The 23,079-nt window shown below is 37.9% G+C and overlaps 1 pseudogene; it reads left to right on the top strand.

The window, feature by feature from the left end:
• Positions 1–23,043, top strand: part of LOC136259227 (cyclin-dependent kinase 8-like) — a 42,216-nt pseudogene extending 19,173 nt beyond the window's left edge.
• Positions 23,044–23,079: the final 36 nt, after the last annotated feature.

Here is a 23,079-nt window from a genome sequence, read left to right as displayed (position 1 = left end):
GGATGGAGATATTTTGATGAAGCTTGCAGGACTGATGCACCATATAGGATAGGCTTTATCACCATATTTTAAGGATTAAGTAATTCACTTGCAATGTGAAGATAGAGCACCGAAAGCAAAAACTGTCCGGAGTTAGGCGCACTTACCTTACAGAAGCTTGGCTACATGAATGCGCCTCTGACAGTGCTGTCAAACTCGAAGCGAGATTCAAAGCAATAATTCTAAAGCGTTACGTTACCATGACAAAACCCGCGTGATTCAATTCCAGCTGCACAAGTTTGGTATGCGGTTGTGATCAGACCCTTTTACAGGGAGCGCCGCCCAACTAATCAAAAAGCGAGCGGCTTAAAAGGGTCGGCAGCGCTGCACCCCTTCCCAAACCCTGGATCCGCCTCTGTAATGCTGTCCAAGAGATGGTTGAATAGCCGGCAACAGTTTCCATGGACACTCCTACGTAATTACTGTACTTCCGCTGCAATCGGTCTGTACTCCTGGACTTCGGCTGCGAGAACAGTTAATCGGCTAGAGTCGACGTCTCGATCAGCTATACAGCTATACTGTGACGGAGCGAAGTAGCTACGCAAAAGTGTACATGCAGCCAGCTAGCTATATTAACTTAAATGAGCTGATTCTCCTCGACTGATCCGTGGTACAACGAGGTGAGCATGCAAGCAGCATTTGCCGCAGATCAAAAAAAAAAAATAAAAATCCGTGACGTTGATGACAGCTTCATCGAGTCTTCTTATCCCTAACCGTAAATACTGTTGTACCGTGGTAATCTGGACTCGTCTAACGGTACAAACAAAGGTCAACCACTCTATACTGTCAGTATTGTTGTTTTTGTGCGTCTTTCCATCGACCCGTAGACTGGACGCGGAGCATTAATTGGAAGAATGTCCCTCAAGCGTGGTGCAGCTTCGCCCCTAGAGAAAGATAATAAAAAACCAAAAGATGAAGATTGCGTGGTTTGCTGCGAGCCTGCCAATGACGATGTATTAGAATGTACATGGTGCGAAGGACGTCTACATGGGAAATGTGTTAAGTTGAGTAAGGAACAGTGTATTATATTGGGTAATACTATTAGAAACGTACATGTGTTCTTTTGTACTCCTTGCTTGGAAACGCTTTCTACTGCCCTGAAATTTCATGACGGCCTTTCATCTATGAATTCACGTGTTACCTCTATTGAAAATTCAATAAATGAGACACAGCATACTGAAAATCATCTGAGTACAGTTAGTGAAGAGGTTAAGCAATTTTCAAAGCAACACCATGAAGTAGTTAGCCAAATGTCCGACCTAACAGCAAGAATTAATCAACTAGTTTCGCATAATAACAAAATACAGAATCAAATAGAAGATATCAACACAGCCATACATAAAAAGTCTTTTGCAGAAGTAGCTCAGCTGTCTGTTTCAGAGGTGAATGCCAACTCACCTACTTCTGAAATACCTTCAACCAGCACAACACTAACTATCCTTGACGAACTTGCAGATAGAGAGCATAGACGAAAAAACCTAATTGTATACAATATGCCAGAGTCTTCTGACTCTCAATCAGATCAACAGAAATTCAAAGAACTATGCTCAACTGTTTTCAGTAATGTTATGACTATAAACCTAAGCAAAACAGTTCGTCTTGGTCGGAAAACTGATACCAAGCACAGACCATTGTTGGTCTGTCTTGATGATATGTCTGTTCGAGATGCAATCCTGTATCAATCTGGAAAGCTCCGTAACCATGATCAATTTAAAAATGTGTACGTTGCACCTGATAGGACTAAATTTGAAAGAGAAAAGCACCAAAAACTTGTTAATGAATTGAAGCAGAGAAGATCAAATGGTGAACAAAATCTGGCCATCCGCAGTGGTAGTATTGTTGTTATAAATCGCCGTTCACAACCTACTGGTCCTGTTTCAGATCAATCTGCTAAACGTTCCTGACAACCCTACTGAATTAATGAACAATGTAAATGTAATGATTGATGATTCCTCTATTAATTTACCCTCCAATCCCACTTTAACAAACCAATGTAACACTCAACAAAACATACATAGGGACAGTTTGAATATTATCAGCCTTAATTGTCAAAGTATATTGAATAAAAAAGAAGCGTTTTGGGAACTACTGGACAATCACCATCCTGACATTATAGTGGCTTGTGAAACATGGCTTAACCAATCAATTGGTGACAATGAAATTATATCATCAAATTTTAAATTATTTCGTCGCGATCGTGCTGATGGATATGGTGGTGTTTTAATTGCAGTAAATAACTCTATTGATTGCCAAGCACTTCAATGTTGTAACTCCTGCGAACTTTGTGCAATCAAGATACTCTTACCTAATAACCAGTCATTGATAATTATTGGTGTGTACAGGCCACCAGATAGAAATAACTCCTACGTAGAAAGCTTGTGTGATGCTATCTACCAAATTATTCTGAAATATCCAAACTCTTTTATCTGTTGTACAGGAGATTTAAATCTCCCAGACATTGATTGGAATAGTGAATCTATATTCAGTTACAGGTATCCACTGTCTATCAACCAATCAGTATTGAAGCTTTCTGCAGATTGTTCTTTTAGCCAGTTGGTAAAGTCCCCCACTCGTAAACAAAACATTTTGGACCTCTTTTTTACAAACAGACCAAATCTTGTAAACCATTGTTACATTGGACCAGGCATAAGTGATCATGACATTATCCATACATCTATATGTTGTAAAATTAAGAAGTCACCTGGAACGCAACATAGACTATACATGTGGAACCAAGCAGATTTTGATCAGATACATCACGAGTTCTCTGCTTTAAGTAACAGTTATATTGAAAATTATTCTGTTGACACACCTGTTGAAAACTTGTGGATCTCATTGCGTGACAACCTCAAGTTAATTCTTGATGAATTCGTCCCTTCAAAAATGGTATCAGGGATCTGTAAGAAACCATGGATAAATAGATCAATTAAACAACTACGGCGAAGAAAGCAAAAATGTTACAATTTAGCTAAGAGATCTAAATCTGCAGTACATTGGAGAGATTACAAACTTCTCAAAAAACAGATGCAGAAAGAGTGTAGGAAAGCTTACAATGATTACATGCACCAAATGATCTACGATTCATACCAAAATGGTAGAAAGAAAAAGTTTTTTCAGCATGTTAAATCCTTACGCAGAGACCCAGGAGGAATCCCCATGCTTGAAAAAGAAGGAAAAACGTATTCAACAGATCTTGCTAAAGCTAATATACTGAACGAGTATTTTTATTCTGTGTTTACTCAAGACAATAATGCCATATTACCAGACATGGATAATGCCAAGTACCCAGACATGCCCACTATACAAGTAGACACTGCAGGTATTGCAAAGTTATTAGGTGAAATAGATCCTTATAAAGCAATGGGCCCAGATGGTATTCCACCCAAACTACTTAAGGAATTGGCAAATGAGGTTGCTCCCTGTATGGGCCTTATGTTCAGTGCTTCTCTAAAGCAAAGTGTGTTACCTAATGACTGGAAAACTGCTTTAGTGACCCCAGTATTTAAGAAGGGCAGTCGAAATGACCCTTGTAATTATCGTCCAATATCATTAACGAGTGTGTGTTGTAAATTGTTTGAACATGTTGTCTATTCAAATATCATGTCTCACCTTGAAACGTTCAGTATTCTTTCAGAATGTCAGTACGGATTCCGTGGAAAACGTTCCGCTGAACTACAGCTACTACAAACTATCCACAATTTTGCTCTAAATTTAAACCACAAGGTACAAACTGATGTCATATTCTTGGATTTCTGTAAAGCCTTTGACAAGGTTTCACACCGATTTCTGTTACACAAGTTGCACCATTATGGTATTAGGGGAACCACTCTTCAGTGGATCTCATCGTTTCTTAATGGCCGTAGTCAAAGAGTTGTATGTAATGGTTGTATATCACACCCAGTGAATGTTACTAGTGGTGTACCTCAAGGGACAGTGTTGGGTCCCTTATTGTTTCTGGTCTATATCAATGATTTACCAGTATATATCATCATCCTGTGGTCTTTTCGCAGACGACTGTGTGTTATATAGACCAATAACCAATCAAATCGATCAAGAAACTCTTCAGCAAGACTTATATAATTTACAGCTTTGGGCAAATAAGTGGTTAATGATGTTAAACGTGAATAAATGTGAAGTTCTACACATTTCACTGAAACAGATCATCAAGAAGTTGTACTTATTATATGATGAACCACTAAAGTGTGTAAATGAAGCTAGATATTTGGGAGTAATGATTGACTCCAAGCTTACTTTCAACACACATGTAAATTTAGTATGTAAGAAAGCAAACAATACCTTGTCTTTCCTGAGAAGAAATCTGTCTTCATGCCAGCGTGAAGTGAAAGCTGAAGCTTACCTGATGTATGTGCGTCCCATACTGGAGTATGCTACTTGTGTCTGGGCCCCTCACACCCAATGTAATATTGACAAGCTAGAAGCTGTTCAAAGGCGTGCAGCCAGATTTGTTATTGGAGATTTTCGCTCCACCAGCAGTGTAACACAAATGCTAACTACCTTGAAATGGAACAGTTTAAATTATCGTCGAAATATGTTAAGACTCCAAATGATGTACAAAATTATTCATCATATTGTGGACCTTACTCTACCAGAATGTATTACTTTTAATAGAGGAATTACCCGGGGTCATGAGTACAAACTTACCCTGCCATTCACTAGAATTGACACATATAAATTCAGCTTCTTTCCTTCCACTGCTATACTATGGAACAACTTGCAACCAGAGACTGTTGAAGCTTCATCTATCACCGTGTTTAACAACCTTCTTATAAATGAACTGTAAAATTGTAATTAGTTAGCTGTAGCTATATATTTTGATTTGTATATTGCATTTATACTCGCTGTGCGAGGTCTTGCAATTATTATAATAATAATAATAATAATCAGTTAGATACAGCATGCAGAATAGCATAACTATACCGAGACGTCAAGTTACACCACGTGCATTTATTTGGTATATGGACAGCCAGTAATTACTGATGCATCCAGGCCAGATCAAATGCAACACACGTACATTATGATTAGCTAACTACTTACATACATGTAATTACATTAACAACAAATAAATCAACTGACTAACTATATGTATAGAGACAGCAGGCCGCGGAGTTATTAAACTAGTCGCGATAGCTGCGTAGTTTTGGAGCGCCAAAAATAACAATGCAGCTATTTAGCTAATCACTGGCTTTGAGTATAATTATATATAATGATTAGCTATTAAATGGCTGCATTATATTGACGTTGTGGCATATGCTGCTCACACATGACCTGTACCACCATAGGAATGTTACATGACATATCCTGTTTACCCCATGTAAGGTTAAAATCATTTTTGTAGTTGCAGCCTATAAAAGGCCTGACTTTTGCTGTTCTGTGTGTTGTACGGACTTTAAACAGTGAGTGATTCAGACCGCTCTGCTGAAAAGTAGAGGAGATATAGTAGGGGGTGCAGTTATGCACTCAATATATAGTGGCTGTGTCTGGTCTGCCTTGGGATAAAACTCCTGCTGTATGCAGTGGCCGGCTATCTTAATTAGCTATATATATTTTAAACATATAGCTATACATGCATGTGGGTGGAGATACTTGCATATATAGCTATATGCAGGCATGTATACAAGCACAAGCTACTCATATTATAGCTACGTAGCTAATGCCAAAGAATTTGTGTCTTGTAATTGGATTCCTGCAAACAGAAGGAAACTTATAGGTAGCTATAGCATTAAAGTTGTCTCAATAGGGATGAGGAATTTGCCATAAAAAATTAATATCTCTTACATTGAATTCCTGCATGTGCCTTTGACCAACCATGCAGGGGTATATTATTATTATTATTATTATTAGCACTTTACAGTGACCAGCACTGAAGGTCTGACAGCAACATGTGCTGCAGCCTTAGGATTACCTAACCTACAAGGACTTAGACCTAGTGACTTAACTTACTGACTGAATAAGGTGTAACAGAAAAGGGGCCAAAGTAAGGAAAAAAATCTCTCCAACCCCAGGATTCGAACTGCAGGTCACCCAATGTCTAGTCGGGGCCACACTCAGTCTTCCTCCAGGAGGGATGGATTTTCTTCCTTAAACCTAAAGTATTTATTATTAGCACTTTACAGTGACCAGCACTGAAGGTCTGACAGCAACATGTGCTGCAGCCTTAGGATTACCTAACCTACAAGGACTTAGACCTAGTGACTTAACTTACTGACTGAATAAGGTGTAACAGAAAAGGGGCCAAAGTAAGGAAAAAAAATCCCTCCAACCCCAGGATTCGAACTGCAGGTCACCCAATGTCTAGTCGGGGCCACACTCAGTCTTCCTCCAGGAGGGATGGATTTTCTTCCTTAAACCTAAAGTATTTATTATTAGCACTTTACAGTGACCAGCACTGAAGGTCTGACAGCAACATGTGCTGCAGCCTTAGGATTACCTAACCTACAAGGACTTAGACCTAGTGACTTAACTTACTGACTGAATAAGGTGTAACAGTCATGTAGTTGTAACACCAGTAACATTAGTAGATACTGATTATATGTATCATATTATTATGTCAAGTAGCTTTTCAACTCAATATAAATACTATAGATTTGCTTCATAGTCTGCTGTATTTGTTTTAGAATGGATAGGGAAATTAACATGCCCATGGGTGGCTATGAATATGAGTTTCTAAAGTCTCCACAAGATGACTTGATATGTAAAATATGTCACTATCCCAGTAGGGAGCCATGTCTTAGTGAATGCTGTGGTCATACTTTTTGTAAATCATGCATCGATCATGCAAAGAGAGCCACAACCTTCTACTCTTGCATTTGTCCAGTGTGCCGAAGTGAAGAATTCAAGCTGATACACAATAAACAAAATGAGCGAGCCATAAATATTCTTCATGTGTACTGTCCTAACAAAGAAAGAGGATGTGAATGGCAAGGAGAAATTAATGACATCAAGCATCACCTTAAAAGCAATGAAGGTTGTTACTTTGAAGAAATTAATTGTCCTATCAATTGTGGTGATATTCTTCAACGAAAACACTTGAAAAATCATTTAGAGAACAAATGTCAACATCGTAGGATTAAATGTCAGTACTGCCATTGTGTAGATAAGGTTTGGTATATTGACAGTAGCCACTTGGAGGAATATTTAAAGTTTCCTCTACCCTGTCCCAACAATTGTGGAGTATCTAATATACCTCGTGAAGATATGGATGGTCACAGACTAGTATGCCCTCTTACAGTAATAGAATGCACTAACAAATGTGGCATTTCTATTCAACAACAATACTTGGAATATCATAAAGAAAAAGAGTGTCATCGTCGTAAGGTTGACTGTATGTATTGTCATCTTACAGATGAGTTTCAATATATTGGAGGAAGACATATTGAAAAGTGTCCAAAGCTCCCTCTACCATGTCCTAATAACTGTGGAATGTCTGATATACCTCGCGAAGATCTGAATGATCACAGGGAAACTTGTCTTCTTGAAGAAGTGGAATGCCCTAACAAATGTGGAGTTTGTTTTCAGCAGCAACACCTGCAAACTCATGTTGAGAAAGAGTGTGTACGCCATAACGTTGACTGCCAGTATTGCCATGTAACAGATGAGCTCGAATACATCGAGGGGGAACATGTGACAAAATGTCCAAAATTTCCTTTACCCTGCCCTAATGATTGTGGATTATCTGATATAGCTCGTGAAGATATGGATAGTCACAGGGGATGGTGTCCTTTGGAAGATGTGGAGTGTCCCAATGAGTGTGGAGGATATTTTCTGCGAAAATGTCTGCAGAACCACAGTGACAAGGAGTGCCCATGTCGAGAAGTCAGATGTCAATATTGCCAAACTGTGTGAGGGCAACAATTTATGGACAGCCAACACATAGGACTGTGTCCCAAATTTCCCTTAGTCTGTCCCAACAAGTGTAAGCCTGAGATTATCCTTCGTGGAGACATGGAAACTCACAGGAAAGAATGTCCTCTTGAGGTAGTCCAGTGTGGATACCACAATGTAGGGTGTAAGATAATGTTGAATCGCGAGGATTTGCAGAAACACAATCAAGAGAAAATGGAAGAGCACTTGTCTCTCACCATGTCTGAACTTGTCATCACCAAAATTAAGCTTGCAGCTACTGAGCAACAAATGATGAGGTGTATTCGATGGGCTTTGCATTTAAATTCCACAGCAAGCAATAGTACCGATCAGATTTTTCCTGTGATCATAAAAATGGCAGAGTTTGAAAGAAAAAAAAGAAGCAATGATGACTGGTACAGTCACACATTTTTCACACATGAGGAAGGATATAACATGAAATTGAATGTACTTCCTGCTGGTAGTGCCGATGGCCTATGTACTCATGTATCAGTGTATTTGTACATGGCTAAGGGCCCACACGATGATGAGCTGAGGTGGCCAATGAAGAAAAGACTTAAAGTAAAGTTGCTAAATCAGATCAGTGATACTCAACACCATTCAGAAGTGCACACAGTTTCTACTAAAAAAAGTGCAACACAAGGAAATAAGTGGATTTGGTATGCGCATAAGTTTATCTCATATGACTTACTTTTTTTCCCCACTGCTGACTGCAATTACCTTGATAACAACAGTATCTTTTTTGAAGTATCTGAAGAATTATAATACGTACGTACTTATATAATTTGTATTTGGTTCCTGTACATGCACAATACATTTTGTGGTTTATATGTAGAGCCGTTAGTTTTGCTATACTGTTGATTTGTAAAAGCAATGATTAATTTTATGTAATATTCTTTAAGTCTTTCTCCTATCTTATGCACTAGTGTAATTATATAAGACTAGTGTAGTCATGTATAATTTGCAAACATAATATACATAGAATATACTGCAGTAGTAATTGACAACAGTAGTAGCTACACTTATATGCAAAGCATAAACAACAATAACGGTGCATTTCAGGGGCAGATCCAGGGAGGTTCAAAGGGTTCCATGGAACCCTCCTTTTGAAAGAGACTCGAGATACTCTAATAGAGCAGTCACAGTATTAGCAGTGTAGCAAGCTATAGTTATAAATAAGGAAATATAGTTGGTGAGGGTATCTATGGTGAGGGGAAGTAATTGTCAGCAGCAGGTGATGACCTTTTATTCTTTTTCGGTCTTCGACTTACAGCTAGGCTGAAGTTGCAGTTTCAGAGTGGAACCCCCTTTTTAAAAGTCTGGATCCACCCCTGTATTTAACTAAGAGATAGCCATTATAGCTACCATGTGTTATTCTCTTGTTTGCACTTGCATATTTTGGTATTTAAATTTACATGCTCTTACAATCTCCAAAGGAATATACAGTACATCATACAGTTTTGCATGTGTATGATGTCTTTTAAATATGATATCTCATGTTGTGATACTCGACTCAAGTACAAGGTGCAATACACTCAGATAATTATGGTAGTGAAGCACTGCAAACTTACACACAGTAACTGTGTACTGTCGAATATAGCTACCCCACTGAAAATAAAACTCTAAATTGGTCAAAGTCAAGCAGTCTTATACATACAAAGTATGGTAGTTACATTGTATATGGGTCTATGGTGTAATATTTCTGCATGGTATATATTTAAAAGCCAGTGATGAGCTACAGTCACTTTAAAAATTAAACCACTATTTAGGTATGTATGCAAACTATAACACAAGTTGCTTGGTGGCTAATTGGGATTTCACTTAATGCATCACATCAAGACACACGGTAGTGTGTCGTGCGGCCAAGAAAGCCGGCGACCACACCGTGAGTATATTTACAGGAAGAAAGAAAACAGCTTTTTCACGCATGCATAGCTCCATGGCCCTTTCTCCAAAGCACACTATTTTTGCATTATAGCTGTCCCCCAGGTAGGGTACGCCACACAGCAAATTTGATTAAATTCGCAACTGCCATTTGCGAGATATGGGCGTCCAAAATTTCGCTTTAATTTCTTCGTTTTTTTCTTCTTTTTATGCCGTACGGGGGGCTACGGGGGCTTCGATTTATTTTCGCACACTTTGCAAAAATTGCTATAAAATGCAAACGTGTAACTCGATTGCCTCGATATTTGGCACAAATGAAGAGCGTGAAACGATGGATTCACGTACCAAGTTTGTTGTAAATCTGAGTAATATTCAAGGAGTTATGGACGTTTATTCACGTAAAAAAAGATCAAACTTCTGTCACGGCTACAGGGTAAACCAAGTATAGAAATAACTTGAAAATTGGTGTGTAGATAGGCTGATCATCGTAGCAGTGCCTTTTGATAGTTTGAATAGCAATAGAGTTACAGCGACAAAGTTATAAAGCAAAAACTAAGCAAGTGCAAAATCGCGGGATCGAGATACTCTAATAGAGCAGTCACCACGGGGTAAAAAAAGTGTGCAAAAAATGTCGAAAAAAAAACTTACCAGAGTTCGAACCAGGGACCTCCATACCTAACACCTGCATCCTTAACCACTGAACCACTGCTACCTTGACTGATCACCTTACTTAATTTCTGCTTTATAAATGAAATTTCTAGTTGAAATCTGCTTATAATCAAACGTAAGGCAGCCATAGGCTGGTTTTGGGGCCTTATAAAGTACAAAAAGGAGTGAAATCCACACAAAAAACAGCCAAGCTGTGAAAAAATGGTGCGGCCTTAAAAAGCCTGGGTGAAAAAAGTTGTGAAATCAAAGGTGGCGGCCAAGAAATGGCTGCAATGATGTTAATGCTAAAAAATTTTAATAATGGCTGTGTGCATTGTTAAAATTTATTAGCATAAACATCATTGCAGCCATTTCTTGGCCGCCACCTTTGATTTCACAACTTTTTTCACCCAGGCTTTTTAAGGCCACACCATTTTTTCACAGCTTGGCTGTTTTTGTGTGGATAATATCATGTACTATAATCTGTCTTGCATAAAGCTACATAACAGCATTATGTATGCAACACTGCAAACTTGTCAAAATAAATCAGACATGCATGGTAATAACAAGAGTATACAATGGGGCCCTCCCCATTATATACTCTTGTTAATCATATAGAGTTGTATATTTAAAAATTGCACTGGACACAATTGCAACTAATTACACCATGCATGCAGTTATGCATGCACTAAAAGTAATTCTGATTTTCTGAACACAACTTCAATCACCTTTACGTTGATTGTTACACATTCAGTTTACTTTCCAAAACCACTTTGCAAGTACTCCATCATGTGAAACATTTCTTCAACGATGATGTCTACAAAGCCACATTGATAATGAGTGTCCACTGTCCATGCCATGAAGTCATCTGTCAGTATTGTCAAACTGTAGCAGAACAGCAATTTATTGAGGGTGAGCATGTAGTGTTGTGTCCTAAATTTCCTTTGGCTTGTCCCAACAAGTGTGAAGCAGAGAACATCCTTCGTGAAGACATAGAAACTCAGTGTCCCCTTGAAGTCATTCAGTGTGGGTACCACAATGTGGGGTGTAAGACTAAGATGGCTCGCAAGGATCTGCAAATACACAACCAAGAGAAAATGGAAGAACATTTGTCTTTTATTATGTCTGAACTTGTTAGCACCCGAGATAAATTGGCAGCCACTGAACAGCAGCTAGTTACAAACAGTAAGGAAGCCTCAGCTGCTCAAACTCAACTGCTGGAAGAATTCAATTCATTTAAAATTCAGTCTCAGTTTAAGTTTAATAGACTAGAAAGTCAGCTTCAGGATGCAAAAGAGGACATAAAATGGATTTTTAATATAGAAAACAGAGCAAATTGCTACAGAAACCAAATTTTTTTTCTGTGGTTATTAAAGTGTCAGAATTTGAAAGAAAATTAAAGCACAATAAAGATGATTGGTTTAGTCACTTCTTCTTCACACATGAAAAAGGATATAAAATGAAACTAAATGTAGTTCCTGCTGGTTGGCTCTCATGTATCAGTTTCCCTGTACTTGATGAAGGGTCCAAATGATCATCACTTGCAATGGCCAATACAAAAAAGGATTCAAGTGAGGTTATTGAATCAGCAAAGTGACAGCTACCATCATTCACATGAGCTTGTTATTAATGTCAAACGAATTATGGATGAAGGTTCAAATAATGTATGGAATTGTCCTGATTTCATTCATGATGAAGACCTTGAATCTACTACAATCTGTCAGTTCCTTTTTAATGACAGCATCTATTTTGAGGTGGATGCAATTTGAAGTCAGTCTGAGCTACAGTGATAATATTCATTAGTGAGTATAGTATGAAGTTTATACCTCTGTGGTGCATACGTACATTTAGTATAGTTTTATAATGTGTGCCATTATCAGTATTTTGTGGTGTAGACATCTTTTCATTTTGGCAGCCTTTTTGGTGACAGGTTTTTCTCATTCTACATGCAGTGAAGGCTGTGTATTAGACTGACCAAAAGTGTCCTGATTATCAATGTTTCCTGAATTTTCAGTCCAGTTACATGCTAAGCTATACTTTAGGAGCATTACCAAGTGTCCAGATTATGTAGATGTCCTTATTTTCAAGTGTCATGATTAACAGGTTCCACTGTATTAGTTGATAATAGTTTGTGGTAGCTAATTTTACTGCACAAAGGTGATGACAATAGGTGATAATAATCTAACTGTTAGCATGTACTGTATTTTTTATATATATATTTAGCATAAAACTTCACTGGAAAGTAGCTATGCATTTAGAAATGAACAGTGGTTTTGGGAATATGGCTATAGTTGGTAAATAAAAGCTTTAGATGTGTATACTGCATGTATGTCAGTTTTCCTCTACTTGAACAATAAGTTTTTTTTTATTTTTAATCATGCCAATGCTTATTGGTGCATACATCATGAAGTTTTCAATATTGTCATGTCTCTGAGGATGTACAGGTTATACCAATAGCTAAATGGTTTTACAGGAGCAACATTGCTGAAAACTCTGAATCTTTGCATGGTTTTTTATTAATAACTATATTTATAATTAAAGTGCAAATTACAAAACAAGTGTGTGGGTCCTTGGACAGCAAGTGTCTGAATATTTGATAACCATTAACATAGTTGGACATGGGCATGGCAAGAGAAAACAGAATTAAATGTTGGTAGCTATATGCAGTAAAAAAAAACAAAAACAGAATGGAGCTAGCTGCTACTACTAGTGCTAGCTGCCAAAAACAATTAAAGACATGATTCAATAGTTTCATACAGCAAATTATTCTGAGGCTGCATGTGGTGTTTTGAATTAGATGGCCAAGGCCTCAAGCTTGATATCTGCATGCTTCAATTCTCATAACCTAAAGATATGGACAATTGACCCTGATTTTCAAAAAGGGTGGTTCTACACTCTGGAGCATGATTCACCTAGTAGTAATAATTATTTCGTTCCCTTGAGCAATGTACATGTTTCACTGTTAAATCTTACTATTTACCTTTAGAAATACAACTGCAACCAAGTCGCTGAGCCAATTTAGGGGGTCTGGGACAAATTAAAAATGCGGGGGCCTCTATAACCGAAATAACTAGTAACGCCTTAGCATCATGATGTATGAGCATGCAAAGTATGCCAACCTACTGTATGGGAGTCTGGATCAGGCACGATAACCTATGGGAGTCTGTGAGCATGCTCCCCCAAGAAATTTTGAAAATTGGACTCTCTGAAATTGAATATGAGAATGATTTCAGGAGGAGAGAACCATGCATATACAAAAGGGCCATATAACTATGAATTGAAATTGACAAAGCAAAAAAAAAATTCTAAATCAGATCAGCATTAACATTCTCAACACCATTCTCATACATACTTCGTGTGGTTGTACCAAACAAATTAAAGAGCAACAGATTATAAAAGTTAAATTTGGCATGCAGAGCGATTTATCCACTGGTCCAATTTGATTTCCCTGCTGACTAGATATTTGATAATAATAATGACACTGTCTTCTTTGAAGTGTCTGAAATACATTAATGCGTAGGCTACCATATTACTCAGTGTGTATTATGGCTGTTCCACATGTACATACTTACTTACACACAGGTACACATGCATAAATATTGTATTATTACTTTGACAGACAGCAGAGAAAACGATGAAATGATGAAGAGCTAGTGAAAAGAAGGAAATTAAAGTTGGTAGGTGTGATATTGTTAAAGTGGTGCGCCTTGGACAAAGCAGAAACTCTAGACCTAGATTGCTGTTAGTCACACTGGCTTCAGAGAGAATGGAATGGAATGTCTTGAGAGCTGCTTTGAATTTACGCTCCAGTATTTGTTTCAGTAAAATTATCTATCTCCTGATTTAACGCCCGAAGAAAGAGCTAGTTAATAGGAAACTGAGGGAGGAACTTGCTAAGTGAAAAAAAAGATGGGGAGCAGAACCTAGTTATTAGGAAAGGAAAATTGTTTCATAAAGAGTTTGATGACCTGAATGTCATGCAATACAGTACATCCTCTTGAGCACTCTGTGCACAGATTATGTTGTTTTACATAATGTATGTATGTATGTGTACATATTTTCAACTTTTAACTGTGTGTTATTGTATTTGGCTGTAACCATGGGGTTTTCCAGACTGTTTAATTCTCCTCTCAAGACACTGGATCCTGTGGTGGTCACATTTTGGTATCGAGCACCTGAACTGTTGCTAGAAGCAATGCACTATACTAAAGCCAAATTTGTATGCGTGTGTGTAATGTAGTGTTGTACGTATCCATTTAAAACTTGAACTATCATTTTGGATGAGCTCATTGAGTAACCTGTGTGTGTAGTAAGTTAACGTGTGTGTAGTCAATTACTCTAATAGAACGCACACCAGTGATGGAATACTCTAATTGAACAGTCAGTTTTGATATTTGAATAACTGAGAAATGTGAGGATGCACTGTCACAAATATCTAATCCAAAACAGCCAAGCTGTAAAAAAAGTGTGCGGCCCTCAGAAAGGCTATGGTGAAAAAAGATGTGAAATCCAAGGTGGCGGCCAAGAAATGGCTGTGATGGTAGGTTAATGGTAAAAATTTTAATAACGACAATTCAGGTGAATTTTTGTGCCACTTCACAAAATTTACCTAAATTGTCATTATTAAAATTTTTACCATTAACCTACCATCACAGCCATTTCTTGGCCGCCACCTTGGATTTCACATCTTTTTTCACCATAGCCTTTCTGAGGGCCGCACACTTTTTTTACAGCTTGGCTGTTTTGGATTAGATTTCATTTCTTTTTGTATTTGTATACCCCAAAGCCGGCCTATGGCCAGCTTTGGGACTTTTTTAACCTATGTTTTTTCTTTACTACAGGAAGAAGAAAAGATGAAGTAGATGTACTTTAAATATTTTATTAGTAAATGTACAAATTATATATGCTGTATAATACATATGTGACCGGATTTGCGAAAAGGGGTCTTCCACACACATCCAATTTGCCAACTTTGACAATTGATAACTTCAGATTGGAAAGAGCTATTGCCTTGAAATTTGGGCAGTGGTGAGCACCACTATAGCTGAATACATGGTGAAATTGTCAGATTAATATGTTACTTGAACACTGAGTTATGGTCTCCAACGTTTATGGAATTGGATGTGTGTGGAAGACCCCTTTTCGCAAATCCGGTCACATATATTGATTACAGAAATCTCCATGGTGGTTTCTTTGTAACTGAACACTCTACAAGGTGACTTCTTCTAATTGCTCTCTCTACAGGGTGAATTGTTTGTAGCTGAACGATCTACAAGGTAACTTCTTCTAGCTGATCTCTCTACAGGGTGATGTGTTTGTAGCTGAATTCTGTATAGGTGATTTGTTTGCAGCTGAGCTCTTTACAGAATGGTTTCTTTGTAGCTGAACTCTCTAAAAGGTAACTTCTTCTAACTGATCTTTCTACAGGGAAATTTGTTTCTGGCAGAATTTTCTACAGGGTGATTTCTTTGCAGCTGAACTCTCTACATGGTGGTTTCTTTGTAGCTGAACTCTCTACAAGGTAACTTCTTCTAACTGATTTTTCTACAGGGTGATTTGTTTGTAGCTGAACTATCTACAAGGTAATTTCTTCTAGCTGATCTCTCTACAGGGTGATTTGTTTGTAGCTGAATTCTGTACAAGTGATTTGTTTGCAGCTGAGCTCTTTACAGAATGGTTTCTTTGTAGCTGAACTCTCTACAGGGTGATTTGTTTGTAGCTGAAATCCCTACAAGGTAACTTCTTCTAGCTGATCTTTCTACAGGGCGATTTGTTTGTAGCTGAGTTCTCTACAGGGTGTTTGTTTGCAGCTGAATTCTCTACATGGTGGTTTCTTTATAGCTGAACTCTCTACAAGGTGACTTCTTCTAGCTGATCTCTCTACAGGGTGATTTGTTTGTAGCTGAACTCTCTACAAGTGATTTGTTTGTAGCTGAACTCTCTACATGGTGGTTTCGTTGTAGCTGAACTCTCTACAAGGTAACTTCTTCTAGCTGATCTTTTTATACTGCATATTTGTTTCTAGCTGAGTTCTCTACAGGGTGATTTGTTTGCAGCTGAACTCTCTACATGGGAGTTTCATTGTAGCTGAACTCTCTACAAGGTAACTTCTTCTAGGCTAGAAGAAGTTACCTTGTAGAGAGTTCAGCTACAATGAAACTACCACGTAGAGAGTTCAGCTGCAAACAAATCATCCTGTAGAGAGTTCAGCTAGAAGAAGTCACCTTTTAGAGAGTTCAGCTACAAAGCAACCACCATGTAAAGAGTTCAGCTGCAAAAAACTCAATCACCTTGTAGAAAGATCGTCTAGCCGATCTTTCTACAAGGTGATTGAGTTTTTTGCAGCTGAACTCTTTACATGGTGGTTGCTTTGTAGCTGAACTCTCTAAAAGGTGACTTCTTCTAGCTGAACTCTCTACAGGATGATTTGTTTGCAGCTGAACTCTCTACGTGGTAGTTTCTTTGTAGCTGAACTCTCTACAATGTGACTTCTTCTAGCTGAACTCTCTACAGGGTGACTTGTTTTTAGCTGATCTCTCTACAGGGTGACTTGTTTCTAGCTGAACTCTCTACAGGTGATTTGTTTGCAGCTGAACTCTCTACATGGTGGTCTTTTTGTAGCTGAACTCTCTACAAGGTAACTTCTTCTAGTTGATCTTTCTACAGGGTGATTTGTTTGTAGCTGAATTCTCTACAGGGTGATTTATTTGCACCTTAACTCTCTAAAAGGTGACTTCTTCTAGCTGAACTCTCAACAGAGTGATTGATTTTTTTTGCAGCTGAACTCTCTACATGGTGGTTTCTTTGTAACTGAACTCTCTACAAGGTGATTTGTTTGTAGCTGAACTCTCTACAGGGTGATCTGTTCATAGCTGAACTCCCTATAAGGTAACTTCTTCTAGCTAATCTTTCTACAGGGCGATTTGTTTGTAGCTGAGTTCTCTACAGGGTGATTTGTTTGCAGCTGAACTCTACAAGGTAGTTTCTTTGTAGCTCTACAATGTAACTGCTTCTAGCTTGTACTCTCTACAAGGTGACTTGTTTCTAGCTGATCTCTCTACAGGGTGACTTGTTTCTAGCTGAACTCTCTACAGGTGATTTGTTTGCAGCTGAACTCTCTACATGGTTTATTTCTTTGTAACTGAACTCCCTGCAAGGTGACTTCTTCTAGCTGATCTCTCTACAGGGAGATTTGTTTGTAGCTTAACTCTCTACAGGTGATTTGTTTGCAGCTGAACTCTCTACATGATGGTTTCTTTGTAGCTGAACTCTCTACAAGGTAATTTCTTCTAGCTGATCTCTCTACAGGCCGATTTGTTTGTAGCTGAACTCTCTACATGATGGTTTCTTTGTAGCTGAACTCTCTACAAGGTGATTTCTTCTATAGCTGATCTTTCTACAGGGTGATTTGTTTGTAGTTGAACTCTCTACATGATAGTTTCTTTGTAGCTGAACTCTCTACAAGGTGATTTCTTCTATAGCTGATCTTTGTACAGGGTGATTTGTTTGTACCTGAACTATCTACATGATGGTTTCTTTGTAGCTGAACTCTCTACAAGGTAACTTCTTCTAGCTGATCTATTTACAGGGTGAATTGTTTGTAGCTGAACGATCTACAAGGTAACTTCTTCTAACTGATCTCTCTACAGGGTGATTTGTCTGTAGCTGAACTCTCTACAAGGAAACCTCTTTTAACTGAGCTCTGTACAGGGTGAATTGTTTGTAGCTGAACTATCTACAAGGTAACTTCTTCAAGCTGATCTCTCTACAGGGTGATTTGTTTGTAGCTGAATTCTGTATAGGTGATTTGTTTGCAGCTGAGCTCTTTACAGAATGGTTTCTTTGTAGCTGAACTCTCTACAAGGTAACTTCTTCTAGCTGATGTATCTACAGGGTCACTAGTTTGTAGCTGAATTCTCTACATGGTGGTTTCTTTGTAACTGAACTATCTACAAGGTGACATCTTCTATCCGATCTTTCAACAGGGTGATTTGTTTGTAACTGAACTCTCTACAAGAAAACTTCTTCTAACTGATGTCTGAACAGGGTGAATTGTTTGTAGCTGAACTCTCTACAGGGTGATTTGTTTGTAGCTGATCTCTATACAGGTTACTTATTTCTAACTGATCTCTTGAATTCTGTTCAGGGTGACTGCTCTATTAGGATGACTGCTCTATTAGAGTATCTCGATCTCGCACTTGCTACACCAAGTTGGATTTCGTGTTATAACTCCGTGGCTTTAAGTCTGATTCTTCTACACCATTGAAGAGCCTTTCTAAGATGATAACTCCATCTGTACAGCGATTTTCAAAGCATTACCCCAAGTGGTTTATCTGGTAGGCGTAGCAAGCATAATAATAATAAATAAAATAATAAAAAATTAGCTAATCTCGATCGCGTAATTGTTACACACTGTTGATTTTTTCGCTGTATCTTCCTGGTTTTTAGCTCGATTTCTTTCAAACCACAAAAGGTTTGAGGTTCAATAGTTAACCTATTCACCCACCGATTTTCAGCTTCTTCCCATACGCAGTTTACCCTGTAGGCGTGACAACATATTGGTGTTATTTTTCATGCATAATCGCTCATAACTCTTTGCCTGTTTATGGTATTCCAGCCAAAGTTGGTACCGAGATGCGCCTTTATACCCCCCTTCTGTGTGCCAAATTTCAAGGCAATCGGATAACGCGTTCGCGTTTTATAGCAGTTTTTGTAAGTGTGCGAAAAGAGGAAGAAAAATAAGAAGAAAAAAAAAGAAGAAACTAAGCCAATTTTTGAAGTCGCATATCTCAGGAATTCCTGAAGCGATTTCGCTCAAATTTGGAATGTGGAGTACTGAAGTTGGAGGGAATATACACAGCAAAAGTTGTCTTGTTTCATCAAGGCAGCACAGAGCTACGGAGGTGCGAAAATTGCATTTTGTTTCTTCCTGTCAATATACTCACGGGGTTGCGCGCCGGCTTCTTGGGCCGCACGACACACTACCGTGTGTCTTGATATGGGCCATTGGTTGCATATTTGCTGAGTTGCTTACCTCAGAACCAATATTCCACTGTCACCTGGAAGATGTGGAGTCCAATTCTCCTTATCGTAGAGAGCAACTAGACAGAATCTTTACTGTGATGGGGGTACTTCACCATAGTAATGGTATTGTTTGTACCAAGAGTTAGTTCTTGTTTGTACTGTATAATGTTCATACAGAGAAGGACTGGAAGGGGATTAAGATGTTACCCGAGTATAATGATGAACCAGTTTGGTAATCAGAAACACAGATGTGTGTGTGTGTGTGTGTGTGTGTGTGTGTGTGTGTGTGTGTGTGTGTGTGTGTGTGTGTGTGTGTGTGTGTGTGTGTGTGTGTGTGTGTGCGTATGCAAAAGCAAGGCTCAACGGCCACCAGTACCCATTTTTATTGTTGTTTTGTGAGCTTTATTAACATTGCTCCAATCTATATTAGTTGGCACTTTGTGTTAAGTGGAGAAGTAAATTACTGTCCACATGTCATGTAATGGGTGAGGTTCAGATTGAACCTTGGATGTCCATGCACACCTTCACTTATGATACAGTAAACTCACTAAAGTGTCCTGTGAGCTATTATTCCTACTCCTGGGAGAATTTACCTGTACAAGATGTCTAGCACAATTTGATCAGTGTACTGGTTGTCTAGTTTTATTCTTGGTAGGGTATGACCATGTTGAACCCAGATAATGGCAAAGAATTGTGGCTTATGCACACACGTATGTATGTAGCTGCATGTGGCATGTCAATGTTATGCTTTTACAAAATTTAGTTTCAAACTTTTGTACCTTAGTAATTACTGGTTCAGATTCTTGATTTTATACCACATACATTTTTGTTTCCATAGTTACTCCAATTACAGTCTTGCTTGGTATAAACACAAAGTCAAATCTGACTCTGCTGCATTCTGATTGGTAGGAATGCTTGTTTTAAGAATGCTTGTTTATGTTGTAAACAACATTGTTTATTCTATTGTTCATGTTTAGCTGCAGAAGTTCCTTACAATGGACCCCACAAAATGTATCACCTCCAAAGATTCCCTCCAAGATGATTGTTTTCTAAAGGAGTATCCAACCTCATCAGCTGAGTGAGTATCAAACTGAATAAGTTCCATTAAATCTCATAGTATTTGCATTACTGTTCCAGTAATACACCATAAGACCAATCCAATACCAATGCCATATTCACCAATAGAAATACCAATATCTTTATCACTATACAGCTTGTGTTTTTTGTAACCAAATATGTGCTGTAAAATGTGATTGGCTGTTTTTCAATCTATGCAGTGACTGTTCTATAAGAGTATATCATTTTAAGTAAATGTATCGCATAGCGCAAAAGTTTAATGGGGATGTGGGGGGAATTTGTCAAAATTTTCCCTCTCAGAATTTTACATTTATTGTATTTTTCAATCCGTTATTGAACCATTAATTTTACCTCATCAAATATTTGTGCTATACGGTAATAAGTTGCTGCCTGCATCTTTTACGTATGCTAGAATTATGACCATTCTTATTTCCAGCTTATCGTGTACCAAATGTTGTATTCCTTCAGAGCAAATAAATCTTTTGCAAAATTTCCTAGGTCATGTATTGTGTATGAAATGATTTACTGAGTACATATAGCTACAGCTGATGGTGATAATCATCACAAGTGGTAAGTAATCGGTATTCAGTAACCAATACCAATTATAGGTCAATATCAGTCCAATTATCGGTATGTATTATGTAAGAAGATTGTGAAACACCTATATGTACATAGAGCTGTCATGGATAAAGCTAATTGTTTTGTAAGATACAACGAGTTTTCCTGCTTGTACTTTGCAATATACATATATATATATATATATAGTACTGCAACAGATCATTAATATTGCATCACATGCTAATTCACATAACCAAAGACTACCAGTTTAACTGCATTTAACTATAAAATTACACAGAACTATTAGTATATAGTTACTTGTTTCAGGCAACTTGCATGCAGTGGCGATTCTAGACCTGACCTACAGGGGGGGCCCAGTAGGGAACAGCATAACTATTGTTTGGCTATAGTATAAAGTAGAATTTTCAGGGGGGTCTGGGGGTGCAACCCCCAGAAGCTGCAGGATTTTTGCAATTTAAAGGCTTGAAAACAGCCTAAAATTTGTTCTAAAAACATGAAAAATGCTAAAAATAACAATGCCAATCTATACAGCAACTTTTCCCCAAGATTTTTTAAAAGTAATTTTTTAACAGGAGGGGCCTTGGCCCCCCCTGGCCCCCCCCTTAGAATCGCCTATGCTTGCATGTTGCAGTAAAGGCTACATGCATGTTCTGATAGCGTGCATGTCACATGTAGAATCCCACAATGAAAACCGACACTTGCAATTGGTTGTTAGATTATATATACAAAAACTTGTGAGGAAAAGGTTTGGTAAGTGCATGAAAGCTACTATGCGTGTATGACTGTTCTACTACATCATGCTGTAAGTGTTCCAAAGTACTCAGTAATGCTACACATAGCAAAAGTGGATATAGCAGTAACCATAGCAACCACAAACAACATGCATGCTACATACATGTCTACTTTGACAACTTTGCATGCATGGATGCTGAAGCACATGCAACATGTTGCATGTAGGTAAAAAGTCCTACATATTATATGCATGCTGCATGTACATTGATACATATATCTTGCAGTGCTGGGGGCAACGTGTTACATAATAGTTATTACTTTTGTGATAACTAAGTAATATAACGAAATACGCTATAAAATAACTCAAGTTACTTTACTTACAAATGTAACGCATTACCTAAGTAATATAGTTGCTGTAACAAGTCTAATATTATGTAATATTATTACTACAAGTAACGCTACTAATCTCGTTAGTAATCCACTGAGTAACGCCTAGCCACAACGAAGCCTACTGAATGAAGCTTATTCACCAGCTTCTTACTTTTAACCAATATTTGCACATTGTCCAGCAACACAATCATGTCATGTGATAAGGTGGTAGTTTCACACATGACAGCTTAAGGCTGTGGACACAAAGTAATATAATATGTAATATTATTATAGTTACTTTATTTTATGGGTAATATGTAATTGTAACTAAATAGTTCAGTTGAAAGTGATAAACTAGTTACTTTTAAAAAGTAATTGCCCCAACACTAATAACATGTGTGTTTAGGAGGTCATATAAGTTGCATGTAAACACATGCAACATGCATGTTACATGCACAATATTTTGAGCAGGGTTACACCATTTTTATGTACTTGCAAAAAAGCATGTGTCTAGCTAGACTGGAACACTGAACCAATTGAGAACTTAATTCTGTGTCCTTTAGTGTTTTCAATGGAGAGCCAATTCCTTACCCAAAACATGAATACATTTCTGATGAAGACAACAAAGATGACAAGAATGATGCTGGGAAAGAGGCGAGAGAGGTACGTAGCATAATAGATAGAGATGAAGTATTGGTTTTTATTCACTTGTAGAAGAATGACCAGCCAAAAGAACCATCAGGGAAGAGAGTGAAACTCATAACTAATAATAATACTGTAGCTCACCAAGCAATGCATCAAAGATTATAGCAATGATTTGTATCATAATAAAATAAAGCAAGTGGT

Source organism: Dysidea avara, chromosome 6, assembly GCF_963678975.1.
Source record: "Dysidea avara chromosome 6, odDysAvar1.4, whole genome shotgun sequence".
NCBI lineage: Eukaryota > Metazoa > Porifera > Demospongiae > Dictyoceratida > Dysideidae > Dysidea > Dysidea avara.
The sequence above is the reverse complement of the archived record's forward strand: the minus strand, read 5'-3'. Positions and strand labels throughout refer to the sequence as shown.